Source organism: Myotis daubentonii, chromosome 2, assembly GCF_963259705.1.
Source record: "Myotis daubentonii chromosome 2, mMyoDau2.1, whole genome shotgun sequence".
Classification (NCBI taxonomy): domain Eukaryota; kingdom Metazoa; phylum Chordata; class Mammalia; order Chiroptera; family Vespertilionidae; genus Myotis; species Myotis daubentonii.
The window spans coordinates 158,828,695-158,851,876 of NC_081841.1; positions in this window are offsets into that span (position 1 = coordinate 158,828,695).

The window sequence follows — 23,182 nt, forward strand, 5'->3', positions numbered from 1 at the left end:
TCTTAGATTGGAGGGTTTGGCAATCCTTCAGGTTACTTGAGTTCTATTTTCAGGATTTTGACTCTAGCAAGTTGCAGAGCACAGGTGGCTGGTCTCAACCCAAACTCAGTTTATAAATAAGGCAACTGAGGTTCAGGGGTGAAGCAGCTTGTCAAAATCCCGTAACTAGCCTAAATGTGCAGCATTTAATGGTAACTACTCAACATGGGTATCCCTAAAACAGTCCTCTGAAAATTCTCACTTTAGATTCTTGTTAAGAAGTTTCTTATCTTTTCTATGATACTTTGATTTTACATGTAATATTTTATAAACTTTTCTACCTTTGACAATGATCCACGAAAACTTTCAGTTCATACTTAGTAGTCAATCACCTGCCACCAGTTAAGAGTACTATATAGGTTTTCCTACAATTAACAAGTATCTGAAGTAATTTCTACCATGAAATTACTAAATGTTAGCTAACAAAGTATGTTCACCACTTTTAAGAAACGGAGGTCAAATTTTAGGAAAATTACTTTAAAGAATGTGTTAAAAATTTTTCAGTCACTTCATCGAGATCATATGCTGATGATCTCTTTGCATTAATTTCTCTAACAGTAAAATGGATTAGTTGTCAAATGCAGAGAATTGTCTGCCTTTTGACTAAGAAGCTGGTTCTACCTCAAGTAAGCAGGGTGAGGAGAGAAAGGAGTACTCTACCACCCCAGGGAAAATTGTGTCTCTCACCCTTTCTTCACCAGGCATACAAACATGAATTAGATATAGTTGCTGATGCTGGTAAACTCCCAATTTAATAGGGACCTATTCCTAGAGTCAGAGAGTGAGATGTGACCTTAAAAAGCTCTCAGTGGATTAGTGGCAGGAGCAGGGTTTGAGGCCACATGTCTGGACTCCCGATCCCATGGCCCTGATTCTCCACCACCGTGCTGTGCACAGCCCACCCCGCCCCATCTGCAGCTCTGGGATCCAGTGGGAACAGGAAGGGAGGAATGCCAGAGACAGTCCCCACATGTCTGGGGACTCTACAAACCTGCACAACAGCATCGGAACTGGCTGTAGTCAACCCATAACACAATCACCTTTCCACAATAGGATATAGTCCCCTAAGCAGAAAATCTGAAAGGGGCAGTCATGGAAATATCATGGAAACACTTTGTAAAGTATATGATTGTCTAACCACTATGCTATACACCTGAAACTAACACAAAATAATATTGAATGTAAATTGTAATCTATATTTATAAAAGGCTAAGTGTCTGTCCTTCCCTCCAACCAGTAGCTATGATGCACACTGACCACCAGGGGGCAGATGCTCAACGCAGGAGCTGCCATGATGGACACTGGCCATTTAAAAATAAACAGCACCACAGACCTGTCACCGACAAACCAACACTCGGCTTCCCCCATATGGGACACAAGCCCCGCCATCACTCCAAAGCGAAACCCCACCAAATCGCAGCCAATGCTGCCAAGACCCCATGGCGCAAAATGCAGCCCAGAGCCCAGCCCAGCCTGGAAAAGATCACTGTGGGCATCGGGTAACAACGTGAATTTGGTTGACACATCTATTATAGAGAAAGGGCGAATAGCAATATAACAATATTTCTCCTAATTAATTTCCTTTCAATGTGCATGAATTCGTACACCAGGACACTAGTTTAAAAATAAAATTAAAAAGATAAGATTGAAACTTTTAAAAGAAAAATCTTCCTCTCATGGCAAGTAATGACTTGGTGTTTCTCATTTTTCAGGTGATACTTTCCGTGTAATATCAATTAATATGTAAGACAGTCAAATGTTTATAAGATATTGTTTTTTTTTTATTGCTCTCTGTTGTCTTCTGGAAACTGAATGCTGTTTTTGATTTGGGGTCTCCTTTCTCATTAATGACCTAAAATAATGCCTGGCACATAGGAAGTGCCATAGAAATATTTGTTACATTTTAAAAGTTATTCAGGTTCAGTTTTAAATTTTTAAGATTTCTGTTTGCAGATTTCTTAAGTAGTGGAGTTTTGAGAAGTACAGTAGAAGTGTGAATGGAATTGATGTCTGAGTGGAGGTGTACCAATTCCACATCTGATGCTAATTTTAAAATCTTTCCTCCCAAATGCCATCTCCCCACCTTAGCTTTATAGGCGGACTGCCATCCGTGAGCAGGGCTGTGTGTCTCCTCCACTTGAAGATTCCCAGGAGCATAATATAGTCAGTGGGAGTGCAGGACAGAAAAAATACACACTGCTTTGCACACAGCCTGAAAATCAAGGCATAAAAGAGGGAAAATAAGTCAGTGTGCCCTATTCTGTCTTTGCATGCATAATTAATTGGTAGAAATAAGTACCCAAAATGTTTTACCAGTGAGTGTAGGACAAGTTACTTTATTTTTCATTAATATCTGAATCAGCGCTACATCCCAGATCAGTCCAATATAGATCATTTGGGCTATGTATTTAAGATATGTAAATAGCATCAAGTTTTTGAGTTTAAAGATATTTTTATTATCTTAAAAGTAAAGTCCATCCAGTTTTAAGGTTGATCTATAAAACTGAAAATAATGCAAAGCAGTTAGATCCTTTTAAAAATAGCTGAAAGATGATCAAAATATCAGTGCCTTAAGATTTTGAATGGAAATTGACATTTATTGAACTACTACAATATTTTGATCACAGTAAGCATTTTTAAACATATGATCTCATTTAATCTTCCCAATTGGCCATGAGATTAGTGCTATTTTCTCCACTTGCAGTTGAAGGCACTGAGATCCAGAGAAATGACATAACTCACCCAGGATCACTCAGATATTGAATGGCAGAGTCAAGATTTCATCCCAAGTTTCTCTGATCAAACATCAAGCCCCTGTTTCTACCTCATGCTGCTTCTCTAATTTGGATCAAGAATTATAATTTTTTAAGGCTATGACCTTGAAAATATATATATTCTATACTATTCGGTCAGTGGATAAATGGCAGCAGAATTGCAAGGCTTGAATTTGGGGTCCATTACCTACTTAACTCCTTCTTTGCTCAGTAAGAATAGCCTCTCCAGCTCCTTGCAAACATTTTCTTCTTGAAGTTCTTTCCTCTGGCAAGAAGGACTTTTGGCATTTGGTGTTCGATAAGATGGTGGCTGGAATGGGGCAAGGTAGAGAGAGCTCTGCTCTCTAGATAGTCTTTTATCTGCCTTGGATTTTTCTATTACAATTAGACATCCAAAGGGATCACATACATTTAGAGGTTTGCATAGTGATAAGGGATGAAGGAAAAAGAAGGACAGGGGCAATAAGTACAAAGGGGATAAACACAAGACACAGAGTGTAGGGAAATGCTTTCTCAAAAAGTCTGAAGTACCACCTCCCATTGTTATAAGAGCTCTGAAAACACATTCCACTCTCTGCATAGTCTCCCTCGCAGGAAAGCCTCCCCTGGCTTAGTAGAGGAAGAAGAAGTGTGGCTTTAACCTCCATTATCTTGACCTGGGACCTCCATGCCAAGGCTGTGGGCCTGCATGTGAGTCACCCTCAGTTCTCTGTAAAGAGGTCAACACAGCTGAACTTTAATTCCTTTCCCCCAATTCTCTGATAAAAGGGAAGATTTAGATAGATAATTTCGGGTAAATGAATCATCATGCTAGGTATGTTTTATAAATCATACTTTTAAAGATTTGAATATAACCCCCTGCAGATAAAAAGTTATGATGAAATTCACTCTAACTGCATACACTTCAACCTGTGGTCTTTAAAAAAGCCTATAGCCAAACCATAGATGACATTTCATACATTATGTGAACACCAGTTAAAAATGTACTGTTGGTGTGAATACCCTGTAAACTGCATTAAAAAACTAAAATCTATATAACTTATTGCATATTTAATGTAGTCAAGTTTTATCACAGCTTTTTTTAATCCTCAAAATTTTGCAAAGGCAATTATTCAATTCATGAAATAAGCATATTTATATCAACATTGTCAATTTCATCATGTTTTTCCCAGTCTAGTTTCCCAAGAAAGTTTGTCTGGGAAACATTATGAGCCTGCAATGTCTGTATATAAAAATAGCCTAATTGAATTTTGACATAATAATTATATTCATCTTTTGAGATGTTGTTCTTCACTACATCCTTAAAGATTTTCAAATTAAATTGTTCAATTCTAAAACTCCAATCATAGTTTATTTTAGTTGAGAGGCAAAAAAAATGCTTGAAATATGAATTAATAAAATTCTATCCTATACATTACCCAGCTTGACAATGAACAACGTGCTTGTAGGAGAGATAAATCTAATTTAACATTATAACTCTTTTAATAATAAAAATATATAGACTCAAAACCTCTTCGGTGACCCTGTCTCACACAGTATAATTCCCTAAAACTTCTAAGTCACTCAATGATAAGAGGCTGATCTAAACGCTTCCACTGCATTAATCAAATACCAGGTCTAATTAAAAGAGCCATGCACAAAGCTTTTTCAAAATGTTGCTCAGGTATTGCAATAATTTCTGATCACCCAAGCCTGGAAGACAAATAATTAGAGCTGCCAGAGCATTCTGATGAGTGATGTCAGCATCTCCAAGTGACCTTCCCTCCACTAATTAATTTTCATCTTAAGAAAAGAGACCCTGTTGTTGCACATTATTAATTGAGTTCACTAAAAGATGCGCCTGATTAATTTTTGTTGATAATACTTGTCATTCTAGGCAGCGGCTGTAATCATTCTATTGGGTTTTATTTTTTTAAGTTGATCTAAGTCCTTTGCAATGTGACTGATATATCTGATACAAAATATCATGCATAAGGGCATATCCTCTAATGTGTCTGGGCTATTTTTCATTGCCATTGTTTGCCAAGGTAAAATGAAATGTCAGAGGGGAGTTTTCTGAACTGTAGGTAACTGCTAAGGTGTCGTATCACTTTGCCCTGATAGCCTCGTGTGGTCACTAATTCTCAAATCCCCCAAAGAGATCGCTGTACCCATTGGAGCCTCCTCTTGGGTTTTACAGGGAACTATCCCATCTCCCGAGAAAACACTGCACTCCTCTTACAATAGTTCTTCATCCCATTTCTGTTATTGCCAAAAGATTTCACACAACTCCCTTTGTTCAGAGTGAGATGGACAGTCTGCTAAGTAATTCCAGCCTTCTGACCCTGTGTGAGAACCCAGAACTTGGACTGTTGCCCTGTTCATTCAGAAAATATTAGGATTAGAAAACATTGAGAGAGAGCTATATTAAAGTATTTATGTCATTAGACTAAAATTAAACAGGAAATTCAGTCACACACCTAATGAATATAAGCTGTACCTTAACATTGGAACATTCACTTGTCATTGAATTGAACTATTAAAACCATCATATGTTTTCAGTGGAACCTTCTAAATGTAGAATTAATTTATTGGGAAAATATTGTGTTTCAGTTTCTACGTGAAAATATTTCATTTGTACTCAGAAAATGAACTTGCAAGGCTTCTTAGATTTTAAAGGGGTCTGTTAAGTAAATTCATATGAATTAGTATAAGTGAACAAAAAGTAAATTTCATGGATACATGAGCTTAACAATTAAGAAAAAAATGCTTAATGAAATGTCATTTTTGTTTTGGTAAATCTGAAATCTTTGCAAAGTATCTTGAGTCTTTCTTGAAACAGGCAAGGTTAGGTTCTGTCATCTATGTTCTATACTATTTACTATTTGCTTAGAGGTTGAAGGGAATTCATAAGCATATAGTATAGAAGGAAAACCAACAAAACTATGTCTATTAAAATCTCTTTTGAGGCAACCTTCTCCTTTTTTGTTATAAGCCTGTTTCCTTATTCTGTTCTCAGTGGTGAATGCAAGACGGCCCTAAACTACCCTAGATCTAACATCAGATCAAGCACTCCTATCATTCAGAAATAGTATGCAGAGTGTTGCTTGGTATCTGTGTGCATCATTACATATGTATGTGTCAGTATGGACATCTTTTTTGCACTATGATACTAAGGGAGCATACCTATTTATTCTGCCGTACCTATTCAGGTTACTGCCTTTTTCAAATAGGAGGCAATAAGTGGAAGAACAAAGAGTAGGGGGGGGGGGAAAGAGGTGAAGAGAAAGAAAATTAAGGGAGAAAGAGAGGGAGAGAGGCATAAGATTATTTGGTCCCATTTCAAAAATTAACCTCAAATATTAAACAAACAGGGTAAAATAAAATTGGGAAGGTTTTATTTTATAATATTCCTCATAAATTCACTTTCTGCAGCTTCTACAAGCTTCTTACTGATGACCTAAGCACATGATAGTGACCGATCTCAAGAAACAGTGGTGTATTTCCAAAACACTGTAAATGTGTATTTTTCTTTTTAATTTGAAAAAAACATAGTGATCTGAGGGAACAAACTTTTGGACTCAGGGAAGGAAAAACAAATATGTTCCAGAATATATTCCTGAGGATACTGAAAAGGAGGATGGAGTGGAATGTCAGGTATTGCTCTGAATCTGGTCGGTATATCTGAAAGAACACTGAGACTTAGAAGGGTTGTTTTTTTTTGGGGGGGGGGGTTGGCGTAATGTGAATTAAATCAATATGGAGAGATCATCTTCGGGTAATATATCTGACATTAATTTTATAATTAGATTTCACCTATAGTCTGTCAGCATTCTGTTCAGAAGTCATCAATATTTTCCTTGGATGAATATAGCATAACCTTTTTACTTTCTCTTGTGGTTTTATTCTTGTTTTAATATTATTTCATTTTAGTAAGCATACTTAACCAAACTAGAGACTGTAAAAAGGTTTGCTGAACTTGGATTCTGACTTTTAGCTATGTCGTCACTCTGGACAGCAAATGGAGTCTTCCGTTTTGTACAAAGAACACTTACAGGGTAGATGTCATTCGATAATATTTGGCCCTAGGATGTACATCCACCTCAGCTAATTAACTTCAATTTTTACCATAATTTAAATTGACCAAGCTGTCCTCAATCCAATAAATATTTACTCGGTGAGTGAACAAATTTAATCTGCAGCCACAATATGTGTGGACATGACGCCTCCAAACCCCCAAGGGCATTCATATCTGTATTTGATATGAAGGATATGGAGCAGTGGGGCACAGAGGATATGTATAAAGTCTGGAGTTAGAAAAAAATATACTGTGAGATTCAGAGACAATATTTAATTGGAATCTTCTTTCTTAGAAAAGTTACTTAAATTATCTGAGACTCAATTTATACACCAATAAACTATAAATATATTTTACACTTACCTCACAGAATTGAAAAGAAATAAACAAAATATTAAAGCACCCAATCCAATGCCTGACACATTGAAAGAGCTCATTAAAAATTATTTTATACTCAATTAAGGTTGATTAACCCACTTTATTCATGGAGAGATTCTGCCTTTTTACCAGACCAACTTCCCTAAATTCTCTTCCCTCTCAAGCAAAGGAAACATGAAGAAACAATAAATTCTATAGAATGATAGCTGAGCCCAACCAAGTGAGCCTACTGGTCAACACAGAAAGTGTGGCTTCTAAGACTGGTCAATGTTACATGATGGGGGTGGAATTCTAAAGATAGAGGGCAAAGTTCAAATCCTTACTCAAGATCAAACTTGTTAGAACATTTGAAATCATATGTCATAAAATATCCCATATTCAGCAAGTTTTAAAAAGGGTTGCTCAGAAGGTTTTAGATGCAAATAGGGTAGGAAAAGGATAGCCATTGGCAGTGAATTATAAAGTAACAATTATGCTGTTTTCAACCTGAATTGAAAGAAGAGTGTTAAAGCTTAAAAGGCTGGCAAGCGTCATGATTTATGGTAGGTTAACTCCTTAAATGGAGTTTCACAGATCTTACTAACTTTTGACACATCTCACATCATTTAATTTTTTAGGAGATGTGTTTGACCCAAGGTTTTTGAAATACCTTTATATTTGACCTAAAAGTCACCTTCAGCCTAGCCTCTTTTAAAGATAATTTTGACAGAAGTTAGCTTTGGCTTGTAGCCATACCACCATAAGTTTTGACCTTGAGTGAGCTCCAATTTCTAGTAGTATTTGAATAAGTGACTTTTAGACGAAAGTAAGAGGTCAGAAAATAAAGTATCAAAGTTATCAGAATTGATTTTTATTATTTCTTTCTCATTAATTGCTTGTGAACTAGCCCTTCCCTTCCAATTTAATACTCTCTGAAAATTTTCCTCATTTGTAGGTCATTAACAGTAATTTTAATGTAGGTCTTGTCCTATTATAACAAACTAGAGGCCCAGTGCACGAAATTAGTGCAAGAGTAGGCCTTCCTTCCCCCAGCTGCCGGCACCAGCTTCCCTCTGGCATCGGGGACCCAGGCTTCCCTCAAAGCCCCGGCTTCATCCAGAAGGTTGTCCAGTCTAATTAGCATATTATGCTTTTATTATTATAGATTCCAAGACTTGTCTGAAGCAATGTGACAGAGTGGAAAGAGCTTTAACCTTGGAGCAAAAGTGCCTGGATTCCCATCCTGGTTCCACCACTAACTAGTTGGATCAACTATCTTTACCTTAGATGAGATGATGATAATCATCGCTCCAACCTCACAGAGTCTTTACATAGTTTAAATAGCTTTTTGCCTGTGAAAGTACCTAGAAAGCTGTAAAATGTTGCACACATAAATCATTACACTAACTAAGTATGTTTTTGATTTATGGTCTTAAAAATTTGTAGATAAAATATTATTTCAATAAATGACCCTTGGAAATAATTTTATTTTAAATATACACTGAAGTTAAAATATTTGTATTCATGGAATTTAGGCTATAAAAGTCACAGCTGCATTCCTAAAATAATTATATTCTGTGAAGTTGACCCTGTATGGTAATAAGAGCTTCATAAGAGGTCATGCTGCTTCTCTCCTTGTCCACTTAGAGTCTATTTTCAACAGTTGTCCAAATGATCCTTTTAAATAATGTCAGATCATTTCACTCCTCTATTCAAATATATCCAATGTCTCCCTCTGTCACTCAGAGTAAAAGCGAAAGTGCTTACAATAGCCAAAAAGACTTAACATGATTGGGTCCCTATTCACTCTCTGACCTCATCTACTACTGAGTTCCCCAGACCCACATTCCTTCCTCAGGACATCCGTTGCTTCTTGCCTGGAAAATTTTACTCTCTGATATTGCTAACTCACTCATGACATTCAAGTCTTTGTTCAGATGTCATTTTTCCCAATTAGACCTACCCTGATCACTCTACTTAACAATGTATCCTCCTCCACAAACCAAATAACACTTACTCTGCTCTGATTTTTATTTTTTATGTATCACCTTTTAACACACTGTATAATTTGCATGTTTATGATGTTTATTATTTGCCTCTAGCCACCATAATTTATATAAACTCCTCAAAGAAAGGATTTCATCTGTTTTATTCACTGATATAACCTACATACCAATGCCTGAGCAGTATAGTAAGTGCCCAAAAATTACTCATTGAAAGAATGAATGATATAATCACAACATCACATACACCTCTGTCAGTAGGTGTGCTGACTTCTCTGACCCATTCTTGTGACCAACCATAAGCTTTTCAGAGAATATATGTACCCCAAAAGGTTGAGAAATGTGGCTATAAAAAGAGAAAACTATCCAGCTCTTCCAGACACAGAACGCATGACCTTGGAATATTCTTATACATTTTTTAACCAATGGTGTTAACAGGATTTCCTTTGTCCTAAGTCTATAGAACATGACAACATTAATCTCTTAGTAAATTTGCATAAAATTTGCAAATATAATTTCATGATCTGTAAAACCAAAATCAAAGTATAATATAGCAATTTCACTGACTTAATCTTCCAGAATTCTATCAAGAAAGTAATCAGATTTTCTTATCATTATTTATCCTTTTTTAAATGCTTATAGTCATCATCCTGCTATTATCCAGAGGTTGATTAGGAATTTTTCCCCTTCATATTTACTCCAATGTTTAGTTGAGATTAACTAATTATATCTAGTACCTAGAATTACCTGATTCTTTCACCTTTAAATCTATAAGATATTGCTTTTTAATTTATATTTAGAAATTTAAAGTTTCATACTGGTTCTTTAAAACCCAATATGCATTGGGTCAACAATTCTGCTGCTTGAGTATCTTATACAGATGATAAAGTTAGTGCCTATAACTAGGGCTGTCATACTTCCCTTAATCAATACTGTGATTTTCGTGGTGGCAATTGTGTTCTTCGGTCTACTGTTCCTAGTATCAGTCTTCTTTTCCAGTTCATAGCTGTATACCAAAATGTTGATCCCGTTCCCAAATGTCCAATATGAAGCCAAGGCATTCCATCTGAACATACCATCCTATCTAATAAAAGAGAAACATGGTAATTAGCGTACGACCGCTACCCTTCCCATTGGCTAATCAGGGTGATATGCAAATTAACTGCCAGCCAAGATGGCGGCCGGCAGCCAGGCAGCTGGAAGCGAACATGAGGCTTGCTTGCTTCAGTGACGGAGGACTCCAACGTTCCCCTCTTGCCGCTGCTGGCCTCTGAGCTGCAACTCTAAGCAACTATGTTACAAATATAGAAGCTAAACAAAACCCCAGAAACCTGCTTTCAGCCAGCCGGGATCTCAGAGCTGGAGTTGAAACAGTGTCTCGATTATAGAACCCAAACAAACCAGATACCTGCTTTCAGCAGCCGAGGCCTAAGAGCTGGAGCCAAGCCTCAGAACTAAAGCTGGCCCAGAATAAAAAGAAAAAGAAAAAAAGGAGCGGTTGGGAGCTTCAGTCACCCGCCAGCCTGAAAACAGCCCTCAGCCCCTCACCCAGACTGGCCAGGCACCCCAGTGGGGATCCTCACCCTGAAGGGTGTGTGACCAGCTTCAAACTGCCATCAGCCCTCATCCAGGCTGGCCAGGCACCCCAGTGGGGACCCCCACCCTGAAGGGTGTGTGACCAGCTGCAAACAGCCATCAGCCCCTCACCCAGGCTGGCCAGGCACCCCACTGGGACACCCACCCTGATCCGGGACACCCTTCAGGGCAAACCAGCCAGCCCGCACCCATGCACCAGGCTTCTATCCTATATAGTAAAAGGGTAATACGCCTCCCAGCACCGGGATCAGTGGAGCCCCGAGGCATCCCGGCACCGGGATCAGCATGACAGGGGGCAACGCCCAAACCACCTGATCGCCCTGCGGCTCTGTGTGTGACAGGGTATCGCGCCCCAACCCCCTGATCAGCCCTGCTCTGTGTGTGACAGGGTGCGGTGCCCCAACCACCCCCCCCCCCACGGGCCCTGCTCTGTGTGTAACGGGGTAGAGCCATAACCTCCCCATCAGCCCTGCCCTGAGTGTGACAGTGGCGGTGCCCCAACCCCCTGATCGGCCCTGATCTGTGGGTGATAGAGGGAGACACCCCAACCATGCCCCACGGCCCTGCTCTGTGTGTGATGGGGTAGAGCCATAACCTCCCCATCAACCCTGCCTTGAGTGTGACAGGGGGCGGTGCCTCAACCCCCCAATCGGCCCTACCCTGACCGTGACTGAGGGTGGCATTGCAACCGCCCGATCCACCCTGCTCTGTGTATGACAGGGGGCAGCACCCCAACTCCCCAATCGGCCCTGCTCTGAGCCTGACCAGGGGCTGCACCTAGGGGTTGGGCCTGCCCTCTACCACCCAGGAGCAGGCCTAAGCCAGCAGGTCGTTATCTCCCGAGGGGTCCCAGACTGCGAAAGGGCACAGGCTGGGCTGAGGGACCCCCCATCCCACCCAAGTGCACAAATTTTTGTGCACTGGGCCTCTAGTCTATAATAATAAAAGCATAATATTCAAATCAACTGAGCAGCCGAACAGCAGAAGGACCATCCATCCGGATAACCACACTATGACAAGCACTGGTGCCAGGCCAGCCAAGGTGGGTGTGATTCAATTGGTTGGGGGGCCCTGCCATTGTCCCACAATCGCCCCAAAGAGGGAGGCCCAGGCCCCCGGCCAGCACTGCTGCAGCAGGTGGGCAGGGCCTACCTCTGTGGGGCGATCGATCACAGGGCTTCCGGACTTCAAGAGGGCGCAGGCCAGGCTGAGGGAACCCCCCTTCAGTGCACAAATTTCATACACCAGGCCTCTAGTTGTAAATAAGAGATGGTCTTAGCAACTGACCATGATTCTTAAAATTACTTCTATACATAGTCCATAGCATTAGCAATGTTGACCCTCCTAATAAAACCACAAGAGTAAGTCTATTTGTGCAGTCACTGAACCATGAAAGTTGTTATATTTTTAATCCAGTCACTCACTGACTTATTTTTAAATACTTTGGCCAACTATCTTTTTCTTTTTTCTTTTTTTTCCCCGGTTGGCTGAGCAACAAGAATGCCAAAGGGTTACTGAACACTTTTCTAAGGATTTTCATTTTTCTTACTTCTAATCTAAAACCTGAAATTTCCCCTGTTTCTCTTTTGTCTTCACTAACCAGGACCTGCTCAAATGTAAAGTACTCTCTCTGGTTTTTAGGGGAATTGAAATATTTATCAAAATTGAAATGAAAGGTAAACCTAAATCTAAATCTACTTCATGAGATGGCAACTATATGTCAGATATAAAGAAAACCTGAGTCTGTTTGTGTAAATAGGACTTATAAGACATTTTTTTTAAAAACAACACAGTGCTTTTTTCCCCCCTGTGTATAACCTGGTTTATCTTCTAAAGTTTCAAACATGATCATACAACATCATTCTATAAATGTGTTTCCTAAAATTTCTTCATTCCCCTCGTTAGCCTTTAAAAAGTTCATTATTTGCTTCCTTACCAGAAGATATTTATCTAGAAACATTATGTGGATATTATCCAGGTGTGCTAACTCCAGGGTTTTGGCTATTGTCCAGCTTGAACAATTAGTTAGAATTCTCTTTTAGTTTTAACCAGATGTTACAGTCCTCATTTCCTGACCTAAAAGCCTCTTTCAAATTATGAAGAACTTTTAAATACTTGTTTCATTCGCTTTCTGAGCTAGCTGCACCTTAGAGCTAGCTTAATTTGGTCTGATTTCAGTATGTACATTTAATTGGTGAAGTTTATACAACATTTGGAATAAATCAGACATTAAAATATTTACATATAAGAAGACAAACATTAATTAGCAAAGATTTACACATTATATATCTGTTGACTTTAAAATCTCTTTTTGCCATGGTTTTAAGTTGAAATTTAGTTACTGAAGAGATCGGTGCATTAAGTTTAACTTTATAAATTTCAGGTGATTTCATTTATTCCATGAGACTGTAATCTTTCTGAAGATATGCCTTTTCCACATTTTGCAGCTTATCCAGGACTCAGTCATTGCTACTTATATTGTAAGTCCCCAGTATACATTTATTTACTAGCATGTAAAATGAAGGTAAGTTGTATATTTTTATTGATTTCAGAGAGGAAGGGAAAGGAAGAGAGCGATAGAAACATCAATGATGAGAGGGAATCATTGATTGGCTACTTCCTGCACATCACCTACTGGGGACTGATCCCGCAACCCAGGCATGTGCCCTTAACTGGAATCAAACCCAGGACCCTTGAGTCCGAAGGCCGATGCTCTATCCACTGAGCCAAATCAGCCAGAGCTATATTTGACATTTTTTGAAAAGCCACCAGCAGAGTCAATTATATTTAGCACTAATAAACATTATTCACCCTTGATCACAATCATTTAATCTATTTTTTCTCTTAGCCTTTTATTTCCTAAATGTAGTTAACCCCTCATAGATCTTCAGGGAGCCAAAGTAAAGCCATTGTCCTCACTCATCATTGATTATTGTAACTCCCAAAAGAGTAGCTGTTGTGGGCCCAGGACAGTTGATGGGCAAAAGCATCTCCCCTCAATTCTGAGCAACCAGGAACAAGGTTGATGGGGTCTGTGGAAGAAAAAAACATTAAATAAACATTTTCAAAGTCCAATCAATTGATTAGGAGAAAATCCTCAAGATGTGGTCTATGCAATATACTTCTGAGAGAAAATACCAGCCAGACGCTATGCTTAACCCTCCCAGTCCCTTACCTCCATCACCTAATGAAACCAAATACTTAGGTCTTGTAAACACAGCCTTCTGGTTGGCGGTGCTCTGTGTTTAGATAAAGTTGAGTTCAATATTTCTTTATTAATTTTAATGGTATAACAAGAATGGTGTATCATTTTGACATAAAGAGTTCAAAGTTACTCTGCAAGCACTCTTTCATTAATCTTTAAAATGCATTTGCTGGGTGAGCAGCCAACATAATCCTGCCTAAACAGAAAAGAAAATAGAGAGCTTGTTGATACGGTGACTTGTTTAAAGCTGCCCAACAAGTGTTTAGAGAGAAAGCTCAAATTCCCACTGCCGCTTTGGCTATGGGTACCTCTTACTAGCATGTGAGATGCTCAGGAGAACAGCAAGAAGCTTGATAAAAGGGGCTCATTCTGATTAGTTCTGCACCTTTCAAAAGAGAATTGCATAAGTAAAATTTCTGAAAAGTTTAAAAGAGAATTTCACAAGTGAAAAAAATATATATTTTTCTGTCATATCAGTATTTTGAGTTGTATCCCTTGCACAGTGTCAGCTTTTAATTATCTAGAGAATAATTATCCATTTGTGGTTTATCAAAGCCCCTTTCTTCTCTATTGCTTCCTGCCTTTCGGCTATTTCACTGCTCATTAATATTTGCATAAGAGGCCAGATCTGCTGTTTTGCTGGTGAGTCTGGTTAAAAGATCTGGTACAAAAAGAGATAGGAACCACTGAATATGTAAAAATTTGTGATTATCTTGAGGTTTAATCCATCTATAGTAGACCAGATAATTAAACTCAATAACAAATGATAATGTAATAATTCATTTGTTGGGGAAAGGGTTCACTCCTTTTTGCCTTTTACTTTTCTCTAATTCTATGCTTGATGCTTATTATCAAAGATAATTGAAATTTGATAAAAGGGGCAATCATCTGTCTGATGGCTTTTGACAATGCTCACTTTTTTTAAGTTCTGCATTTTCCCATCCCTAGAAAGAAACCTCAATAAATACATCTCATATGTATTAAGGTATAAATTAAAGAAAGGTGTGCTTGTTCCATATTACTTGTGGGTTGGGACATAAAATATGGCAATCAGCCTTCTGCCACTACTCCCCCCTCAAGGATCCCCCTGGGTAAAGAGCCCAGGCTGATGGTGGCGGGTTAGTAGGAAGTTGGGATGGCCTCATGGATCGAGGTGAAGCTTCTCACAGGTGGCAGTTGAGTGTGATCTTCCCAGTCACTGAGGCAGTTATATATCTTCTGTGATTATCTCTCACAAGGATATCCTTGAAAGAAAATGAGGCTGCCTCCCCAAAACACAGCTAAATGAAACAAACAGAAAAGAACAGTGACCACGGAAGAGAGAGCAGCAGCGAGGATTCCTTTAGATTTGAATCTGCACAAATAAAATGGAGTGTGTCGGTGAACTCTCCGTGCTGCTGCTCACAGCCCTATTCCTAGAGCTATGCTGACCACATCAAAACAATGCTGCTGCATAAGCAAGGGAATAAACAAAGCAAAGACCCATTAGCTCAGTTTCCATTAGACACGCAGAGGGTAAAAAAAAAAAAAATCAATAACAGGCAAACAGAAGATAAAATTGATAGGATAGAAATGTTAATTTTAGAGCTTTAAAACAAGGTATTGCAAACAATGGCATGCAATAAAACCTTAAAAACTATTTTTAAAACTTTCAAAATCATTTACATGGGGAAAAGAACTCTAAGCAGGAACATATACAGCATATTAAACTTTAGTGCATTTTTAATGACTTGTCTTAAACAAATTATGCATGAGATAGATTACATATCCCTCACCCACTTAACAAAAAGGCATACCCACAAACAAGAACAAAACCAGGTGGCTTTTAAAAAGAAATTAAGTGTATACTTGGTGACTGATTGGGAGAAATGCCAAGTGATGGAAAGGGCCTCCTAGGATAGAGCTCTCTTGAAAGAAGCTAGATTGATGGGCTCTTCAGCCCAGACGGTAGGCAGAACAGTACAAACAATATCACCCTCCCCTTTTGGAGTCCATCCTGTAAATGTCCTCAGCAGACAGGAGAAGGGAGCTGAAAGAGCAGGATTCTGGGTAACAAGTCTTAGATTTCAGTTCCAGCCCCACCACTTAGTAACTGCAAAAAGTACGCATTCTCCCCTTCTTTTCCTCCTGTGTAATATGGAGATAATGATGATGATAATAATACTGCCTTACTTCCCTAACTCGGGTTGAAGCTTAAACCTTGGTATTTTTTAAGCTCCCACCTTATCTCTCTATATAAAAGGCTAATATGCTAAGTTTTCGGCCGGCTAGGTAATGATGTCATGTAGCAACGCCCGGCTTCCTGTCCCTTGCGACTAGCCTCCTTGCAGTTTCTTCAGCCCAGGAACACGACTTGCTTTATAGCCAGGTGGAAAGATTTTACACTTTAACCAAATGTTTGTGAAGTGTTTTCACATGCCTCATCTCATTTGATCCTCACAGAAGCCCTGGAGTAGGTAGATAGGAGACTCAGTGGAATCCTATTTTCTTTTCATTAGCTGGAAAATGGAGATTTATAAAGTTTAGAAATTGGACTTTGAAAATGACCTCAGGTTTTCTCACTTCACAGAACATAGTCAAACACTGCTGCAGTTAAATATTTTACCCTTTGTTCTCCCTGCGTGATCTACAATAATAATCTGCTTTGTGTTGATTATTTACTGCTGTGTTGCTGACAATTACCTGGAAGAGAAGTTGGGGCACTTCACTGGGCTGGAAAAAGTTTAGCTAAATCAGAAAGCAGATCTAATTAAGCAAGTTTATTCTATATCTATAAAAGGCTAAGTTGACTCACATATGCATAATACATATAAAGCTCTCATTGGGGCCAATCGTACATGTGTGTTTCCATCTGTCTTTGTTGATCATGAATTTGGTTGACACTTTCATTATAGAGAAAGGGCAAATAGTGATATTAAAATATTTATTCTAATTAGTTTCCTTTCAATGTCCATGAATCCATGCACCAGGCCACTAATTATAATATATAGACATGGTTCAAAATTTCAGGGTGAATTGGAATCACCTGGAAGTGTTTGCTAAAACACAAACAGCCAAGTCCCACCCTCAGAATTCCTGATTCAGTAGGTCTGGGGTAGAAGAGGAAAGAAATTTACTTACAAACTATCAGGTAAGTCTGCTGCTGCTGGTATGGGGGCCACAGTTTGAGAACTTCCAGTCAAGCCTTGTGATTCTAGCATGGTCCACAGACCAGCAGGGTCAACATCACCCCGGAGCTGGAGTCCAGACCCACCAGACCTTGTTGGAAATGCCAATTCTTTCTGTAAAGCCAGAACTGGCATTTCACAAGATCTCTGGGGGTTGGGGGGTTGTATACACAGTATAAGTTGTGACATACTGCTCCTGAGCACCTTTGAAAGGAGTGGAACCAATAACAGATTGTGAAAATCTGCTAGAGGGTGCTTATAAGAAGGGCCCCCAAACTAAGCAAAAATCCAGATTCTTGGCATTGGTATTTCTCTCAGGAAGTCCTGTTTGTGAAACTGACAATATGCGCCCATTGGAAACAGCTGTTCTCACCAAGCAAGGGGCTTAGACCCCCCACTGTGGGCGCCAGCCAGACTGCTGGTGCCTGACGGGAAGCCAGACCAGGTTGAACAAGTACTGTAGCATCTTTTCACTGTTAATATGAATTTTGTGTCCTTAGAGCATCATCTTTTCAGTCCTTTTCTCTTTTCCATCATCCTATGGAGACTTTCCTTGTGTTTCCCATGGATGTACTTGTTTTGTATCTAATTATGAGGTTGGTGGTGAAAAGAATTTCGGTCAGAAGCAAAGTAAGCTGAAAACACCAAGTGCATTTCCACCAGAGAGTTCCTTTAGGCTAAAGTCACTGGGTTAAGTGTCAATGATCTAATATCAGCCTAGCATCAAAACAACCCCTTCATTCAAACAAGCCTTCCCATTACATGGAATACAAATCAGAGCACCAGCTTCACATTTGTGAGATTTATATGACCATTTAGAGAAATTCTTCTTGTAGCTCCTCTGATAACATCACTGGCAATACAGAGCTGAATGGTTCAAATCAGATTTCATCTCTACTATGTAGTGGTTTAGTGTTTGAGGATGAACTTACGGACTATTAAATTTATAAAAAACAAAGACAAATATACAACATAAAACAATTCAAGTTTCAAAAGCTTTATATTAGCTTTTGGAATAGAGCAGCTACAAGAAGAAAAATGCAGTGAAGATAAAATCTTTTAAGATTCAATTTGTCTATCCTGCCATATATGGCCTACTTGCTGGAGACTTAGAATTATGACTTTTAGTCTACAACTAAGAAAAGCAGCAGATACCATTGTGATTATAAGTTTTCCAGTAAAATCATTGAGAAAATATTCTAATTTTCAAGTATTACTAATAATGTAAGTATTGTGGCAATAATGTACATATTAAATTAATAATAAAAATCCATACGTACATGGATTTTTTTATTTTGCTTTCATGCGATTTCTTTCTTAAAGGTGAAGACATGGTGAAAAAAATAAGTAAACTATTAGAACCTAAGGGATGTTTTAAGACTGAATTATTTTTCACCCTTACAGTCAGTCTTTCTTCCTACCAACATTAAAATATATATATATATATATATATATATATATATATATATATATATATATATATATACCTTTTTCACACAAATAAATCAGAACTCCAAGCACTGTCTCCCTTGAAGGAGAATGCCTCCTGCTTCTAATAGTTCTGACTTCTTAATCAAATATTTCTCTGTATAAAAGCTTCTTTTTTTCTTGATGCTAATATATTGCAGCACTGAAAATTTTTCTTAGCTTTTTGAAAATTAAAGAATTCATGCTTCTCCATTGCCAGTGATAAAAATATTTCTGCTAATTTCTTTTAGGCAACAGGCCTTATCAACAAGTCACATTACATAACTCACCACTTACCTGTGGAAAGAAGTGTGATCATTCTAACTGAGCTATATGTAGAACCGAAAGCAGCTCAGTTGTCCTATTGTGTTCTATGTATTTATCTCATAAATAACTTATCCCTATAAGAAGGGATGATGTGCCTAAAAGATACAATGCATATTTTAAATATACCTATTTATGCATATACTAAACCCTGAAGAATATTAAATGTTGTTGAAGTAGCATTGCTTTAACAAACAATATCTCCTGGGCCACAATTTTATCTTATTTTTTTAAGTAGCCCAAATACCTTTCCACAGACATCAGGAGACAAGGGAAGTTCGGAGCTGAATCTAAATCCCAGCTAGATGGTAACTCCTTGAAGGCAGGTGCTCTGCATGCAAGGGGCCCTGCACTCTGCTTGCTGAGTGGATGGATGAAGGACAGAACTTTCCCCAGTTATAACCACTGTGTGCAACCACTTCCCTAAGGAAAACCACTTAATTTAAAAAAAAAAAAAAAAAAAGAGCTGCTTCTGGATAGCAGTGTTAAACAGTGAGCACTCATTAAGACCCTAGTCCGAGCAGCAAGAGGCTTTGAACTTTTGGAATAGCTTCTGTTTACATGAGGTAGGATAGGGTGTTAAACTCCTTGAATCAGGTTCTTTGTAAAGCCCAGCAGGCCTGGTCCAGAGCTTTGTCATAGTACATACTTGTTCAATAAATTGAATAGGATTGACTCAGTAAAAGCCATGCACTGTTGATAAAAATAAATGCATTAATACACTACTCTAAATTTTACTTATTAGAGTCATACTGTTTTAAACTCTCCTTTCACTTTTAAAATTTTTTTTATTAGCTCATGAATGCAGATGGTACACAATTCAAAAGGTATAAAAGGGCACATAGTGAAGAGTAAGTCTCCACTACTCTGACTCCCAGGTACTCAGAACTCATTGTAGAGGGAAAATCTGAAAGCTTACCTTTCATAAAAGGAAGTGTTTTGTTGTTTTTAAGTACCCTGACAACTAATACTGTGTGTGTGTTTTTTTCTTTAGCATTTTAATCCTCATCTTTTTTTAGTCTTTTTAGATATGGAAAATAACTTTGTAAGATAAAGAAAACTCAGTACACCAACTGAGATCTACAAACTAAGCCTGGCAGGAGCATATCTAAAAGCTATCACCTAAGACCAAAGGGCCCTACTGTGCCTTCTGTGCTATCAACAAGAATCACTTTGTCAACAGCACCATCAAAGGGCAGTTCTTACCTCTAACAACCATGGTCCCTATACTAACCATCTGGGATAGAAGTTTGCATTGAAAGTTTCTTATATTTCTGAGGTTATTCCTCAAAGATATTCAGTCAAACAGTACTTTAAGAAAGCAGTGAGCAGTTTGCTGCTTTTTTGAATCCAGTGGATAAAGATAAACCACTCAGAATAAGAATAAAGATTAAGGATTAAGATCAACAGACCAGAGCATATAACTGCATTGTTTCCTGATGTTTCAAATCTTCTGCTCTTGTATTTTGTTTTGTTTTGTTTTGTTTTTTTAGATTACATGGGCTTTGCACCTGCATGGTATAGCCACGCAGAAACTTCACTAAAACACAAAAGAAAACATATGTTTTTGTGTGCTAAGTAAACACAGACACACAAAAATGCATTCTGGCCCTTACATTATTTAGACCATTTATGATTTTGCATTATGTTTTAGTAACTTGAGAGAAATTCTCTAAGATTTCTTTATATGCTTAACAACATTTACTCTAAAATAATTTTAAGGAAAGAAAACAAAAAGAGAAAGAGTTAACCTAAAAAATATATACATTTTGGAGACAATGACAAAGGCATCCTAGAAAGAATAATGAAACATTTCATACTATGCCAGCCTCTTTCACACCATCCGATAACACTGGCCTTGACCAGAGATAGCTATTTTCTAGGCATTAGATAAGCATTAAATTGTCTTTGGATAGTTTTTAAGCACCTGCTATTTCAAAGGTACTACTTCATGCTAAATTAAATAAGAGAATACTACAAGCAAATTGTCTTGGGCATTACAAGTTTGCAAATCAATTCCACAACTGAGGGTGCTATTTTGTTCTCAGAGCAGTTGGTGTAAAGTGATACATAATTTGAACGATCACCTACTAAAACTAGCAGGCACGTGCCTAATGCTGATTTTTCCAAAATATGTGAAAATGTACACTGCATATAAGGAGGTAAGATAGAGCTCTTAACATTCCCTAGGGATGTGTCTGTCTTTTTCTTCAACAGCAATGGTCTTTGCTTCAGTTTCTCCAGCCTAAAAATGTTGTATGAATTATCTCAACTTTGAGAGAGTGAATCAGATTTAATCCAAAAAGGGAGATAGTGGCATTTACAGATTTCTGGAAGCTGGCAGCAAGATAAATCCAATGTGACAAATCTCTGTGGGCTACTAAGTGGGTTTTGTTATGGAAAGTACACATAGCCATGCCTAATGAAGATGTAGGGTGCTGGTTTTGAGAAATGGGCTACTATTTTGAATACTAGGTGACATCCAAAAGAAATACACTTAAGGATTTAAACACAGATCTCTCCAGGGCGTGGACTTTGTTCTAAGCATTACTCAACTCAGAAAACATGGTAGGTGATCCTTCAGATAACCACACATTTTATAGGGCAATCCATAAGTCTTTCAACCCTCTGGGCTTTTCATTTTATGAAGCAAGATTGCAATCTGGAATTGCCACGGAGAAAACCTGTGTCAAGTAGAAAGAAGTAGGAGTCAGAATTTTTAGAGTCAAATCCTGCTCCAGACCCCCGTTTCTTTATCTATAAAATAGTATGATAACGCCTGCCCTGCCCACTTCACCATGTCCTTGTGAAGTTCAATGGGATAATGAATGCATTGGAAAGACATTTTGAAGTGCGAGTGCCTTAATACCTGGGAAATCATTGTGACCATTTAGGATTCCCTCTGTCAAAATTGCCTCATGGCCAGAATGTGGCCAAGCAAGCTCCTCCACCAGCGCCGATGAACTAGCCAATCCAATTTCATTGCTAAAAAGAACACAAGAACAGAACTTCTAGGAGTCATTCCCATTAATTTAGGAACTTTAATCTTTCCACCAGGTGGTGTGCGACATGTAGGCCCAGATCTTGCTTTGTTCATCTCTGTGTCCCCTGCATCCAGCAGAGTTAACACTCACCAAATGACTGAGAATGAAGTGAAATGTGTGAGATGTTTGCTATGGGCAGAGGACGATGTTAGGCATTTTGAGAGGTATTAGAGTGAAAGTTCAAACAGAAGCAGAACCACTAGGAAATAGATACATACTAAGGAATTTATTACAGGAATTGATCTATTTGGTTCTTACTCAATTGTGGGAACTGGTTGAACTATACACAGAGGCTGCTGTTTTTGGGTTTCATGCTGAAGTCTAAAGTCAGCAGGGCAAGAAGCTGGGAAGGAAAGACAGCCGTGAAGAAGGGAAGCAAGGATGAGATGCAACCTGCAAGGATGAGGGAAATCTGCAAGGAGGGACCACAACCCATATCAGCGTCTCACTGCCTCCAGGACTCCAGTTTCGAGGATGAAGGTGTCCTGCAGGTAAACCTCATGCTCTTCCTCAGAGAGCTAAGCACTCACCTGGCCCAGAAGTGAGAGAACCTGAAGGAGGAGATCCAGGGGACCCAAACACTGTCCAACACCAGCCAGGTGAGCTAGCAGGTTAAATGAGAGCATGCATGAGTTGCTACAGCACCTCGGGCCCTGTACAGATCTTCCAACCCAAAGAAAATGGTGGCAGTTTCACTTCCATCTTCCAGATGTCTCTTGTGGTCCATAAACGATGCAGAGAATGGAATTCTGGGAAACAAGTGTTAAGCTTCTGCTAGTTGCCTGGCACTTTGATTACTCAGTGGAATCCTACAACTCTGTAAACTGATTGTTTGTTTCTGTTTCATAGATGAAATCTCTAAAATCCCTTACATAACCTCCATGGGGCTTTGAATGCACCCACCTCCAGGCCTGCAGTCTTTGCCCTTTTCCTACACTTCTTCCTACAGAGCAGCTGGAGCTCTAACACAGGTTCTCATCCTGGCTTTGAGTATTCCTCAGGGGAACTCTAAGAAAAAATGACAGCACCTAAAAAGAACTTCTTTAATTTCCCCATTCTCAGCAGCAACCTGGATACAGAGCTGATGATGGGCACTCTTCCACATTGTCCCTTCAGCATCACATAAAGAAGTCCAGGAAGGAAGGAAGT